The following is a 3786-nucleotide window of genomic DNA, read 5'->3' as shown; positions in this document are numbered from 1 at the left end:
TTGAATTATGAATTCTCTAAATGAAATTATCCCGTTTAAAATATTTAAATTATGATTTCAATCATAAATTACAATTATGATTTAAAAAAAATTTTTTGATATAATATTACATTTTTTTCTTCATTTTGTTATTAATATGTTGATATTGTAAGTCTAAATTACAGTATTTTACTTAATCTTGACTGAAAAAGAAAATAGTTACGTATTTCTATTATTTAATTTATTTAATACACAATGTGCTAACACTAACGATATTTTAAAAAATAATATATTGATAAAAATAGATATAATACAATTACAAATATAACATAAATAAATAAAATATATAAATAAATGCGAAACCAATATGTTTACCAATGTCTTTGTTAAATTATAAATTAGAGAATAAATTATGTATTTGGTTGCTTGGTGATCACATAGATGATCAAGTAATTGGATTGTAAATTGATCTCATAGTGTATATCTTATTTTTTTCTCATTTTTGAATGAAAGCGAGAATTAAGGGAGTAAGTAGTAATATATAAAGAAAAAAAAAATTTGCATCACAACACATAATTATAACCTAAAGAAATATTCATATTAAAATTTTACATACTGCAAATCATGAAGATTAATCACAATGTACTGGTCACTTCTCTCTATTTTTTACCATGATATGAGTTTTTCTTTTCTAATCAAGAATCTAATAACATCTAATTTAACAAAAAAAAAATGAATTAAAAGTACCAAATTAAGGACAAATGAGTGAATAATATAAAAAATTATAACTTCGAACGTGTATAAAATAAAAAGAATTTACTGATTTATTTTATATTAAACAATAAAACTAACAATAGTATATTAATAAAAGGATATACCTTTAAAAAAAAGTCACAATATAATTTCAAATATTTTCATAAATAAACTGTTAAAATTTTTGTTATCGATAAAATGATGCTATTATACAATTTTTTGGAAAAACTTAAAATCAAAAGGAAAATAATTTTGTGTGGGTTAATATAAATTAATTACGTACCAAATAAGTAAAATCGTTCATTTATTTGTTTCAATATATCAGCATGAGCAAGCAAATTAAAATGATTATCCAGAATTTTACGATCATCGACCAAATGTACTATACCTGACTCTATCTTAAAAGATATTTTGCACGTGTGTACAATCAGAAGATATATTTCGCTTGATTTCTCGATCTCAAAATTTGAGAAAACATAGACTTTCCTTTCTACCAATTCATTCTTAAATATTTTTGTCAAATAATTCTTGATTGAACAATGAATTTTATCGTATTGCAAAACAAATTAAATATAAAAGCTATTAGCCCGCGTGAATGGTCATCCAAAAGAACGGATGTGATTGCACGACTATGTAAAACGCTTTACACTATCAGTGCATCAAAATTAAACTCTATTTATAAATTGAACTTAGCATTACTTGAAAAAATCTAGTAAATGAATCAATGAATCTTATCATCTATTAGAACTATTTCTATGTAAACCGTCTTATTCTTGTCAAACTTGAATGGAACTTTTTATAGCCTTATAATTCTTGTCTTTATTTTTCATACTTTCTCTTCGTATAATCTACTATAAGTGATACTATTAATAGGATCGTAGTCAATAATCATTAGGTATGAAAAAAAATAGAAAAACATACTATTTCTTTTTTATTTAATGGTTTTTTATTTATACTACCAGTATATATTAATCGATTAGTCAATGATTTTTTTATTCGTAGGATATATTTATTTATTTTGTTTAAATAATTTTAAATCTTTCCTTATTTAAGTACACATATATTAATTATTTTTTGATTTTTTTATTATAAATAATTTTGGGTAAAAAACCCTAATAAGCCAAGTCAAGAATCATGTAACGTAAATACGCCAAAGTGAAAATCGTTTCAGCAATAAGCCAGACCATATTTTTATGTAATTCGAACCAAGGTGGTTCGAACTCCATTCGTTAATAATTCGAACCAATCCAGTTCGAATTACAGAGAGAGAAGATGGTTCAAGTAAATCGAACCAAGCTGGTTCAAATTACAGAGAGAGAAGCTGCTTCATATAATTCGAACCAGGCTGGTTCGAATTATAGGGAGAGATGCTGCATGAAGTAATTCGAACCAAGCCGATTCGAATTACACAACTCCTAATTCGAACCACAATGGTTCGATTTAGTGGTATACAGAGCAGTATATATAGGGTTGTAAACGTGAGTTGCTCTCATTAGAGGGTGTAAGATGGCTAGTAAGGAGAGTTTTGTTGTTTTGGTTCACCACAGAGGATCCATTAAGAGGAAAACTCGTTCCGGTTTGAAGTTCACAGATAAGGATCCTCTCTGTATTGTCGTGAATCCAACGACAAGCTATGATGACCTTGTTAGATCTGTGCTGATGAAACTTGGTCTGGAAGGTGCGAAGCAGGTTAAGAAGTTTTTCTATCGCATTCCAGTCACGGTCCTGCAGGATACCGTGAAGTATGATTGTTTCACGATTGGTAGTGATGAGGACCTGCAAGTCATGTTTCTTTGTCGGAGGCAGTTTCCAGAGGTGAGGACACCAGAATTATTGGCAAAGCTGGTTGATGTGGTATCCAGCTCAGGGGATTCGAACCGGAATACCACCACTGTAGCCACGGTAGCCGGTTCCAGTTCCAGGCCTACCGTTGCTTCTTCGTCCGTCCCTGTGTACGAGCCAGCGGTCCAACCTGTCGCCTCCCCGTCTTTTGCTGTTGATCTCAATGACGGAGTAGGCGACGTGGTAGGATCATTTGATATTCAGCCGAACGCTTTACAGGGCGTTCCACCGGTTGGCATCGGAGACGGATTGTTGGGTGATGCAGAGGAGGACGACGTCGAGCCGGATATGATTGAGGATGACAGCGGCGACGAGGTCGGAGCGACTGAGCCTGCATTGGGGGTCGGTGGTTCTAGTTCTAGCACACAGCAGTATCCACCACATTTTTCCTCTTTGGACCTGGACGCCATGAGGCAGGAGGGTGTTTCAGGGCACTCCGTTGGATTCGGAGTTAGAGATGCGGAAGGGACTGCTGGTCTGACAGAGTTCCAGGTTGGTCAGCAATTTCAGGATAAAGATGAGGCCCTGTTAAGTGTGAAGACTTACAGCATCCGGCGAGGGGTACAGTACAAGGTAGTGGAGTCTGATCATCGCCGTTATGTGGGCAAGTGTTCTGAGTTTGGGAATGGGTGCACATGGTTGATTCGACTGAGTCTCAGGCAGCGCAAGGGCATTTGGGAGGTCAAACGGTACAATGGACCTCACACTTGTCTTGCGACCTCCATCTCGAGTGACCACCGGAGCTTGGATTATCATGTGATTTCGGCGTTCATTATGCCAATGGTTAGGGCTGATGCATCCGTCAGCATCAAGGTGCTCCTAAGTGCCACGGCAGCACACTTTGGGTTTAGGCCGACTTACAGGAGGGTCTGGATGGCGAAGCAGAAGGCTATTGCTCTCATCTACGGTGACTGGGATGAGTCATACAACGATCTCCCCAGGTGGGTGTTGGGAGTCCAGCTGACGATGCCCGGTACTGTTGCAATCCTACGGACGAGCCCCGTTTGAGTTGGTGGACAAGTAGACGAGTCTCAAGCTTTTTTTCACAGACTTTTCTGGACGTTTCCACCGCTCATCGAGGCATTTCGTCATTGCAAGCCGCTAGTTAGCATTGATGGCACCCATCTGTATGGGAAGTACGGGGGTACTATGCTCATCGCGATTGAACAGGATGGGAACTCCAACATTCTACCTGTTGCATTCGCACTAGTA

The sequence above is a fragment of the Arachis ipaensis genome, chromosome B01 (genome assembly GCF_000816755.2).
Source record: "Arachis ipaensis cultivar K30076 chromosome B01, Araip1.1, whole genome shotgun sequence".
Lineage (NCBI taxonomy): Eukaryota > Viridiplantae > Streptophyta > Magnoliopsida > Fabales > Fabaceae > Arachis > Arachis ipaensis.
The sequence above is the reverse complement of the archived record's forward strand: the minus strand, read 5'-3'. Positions refer to the sequence as shown.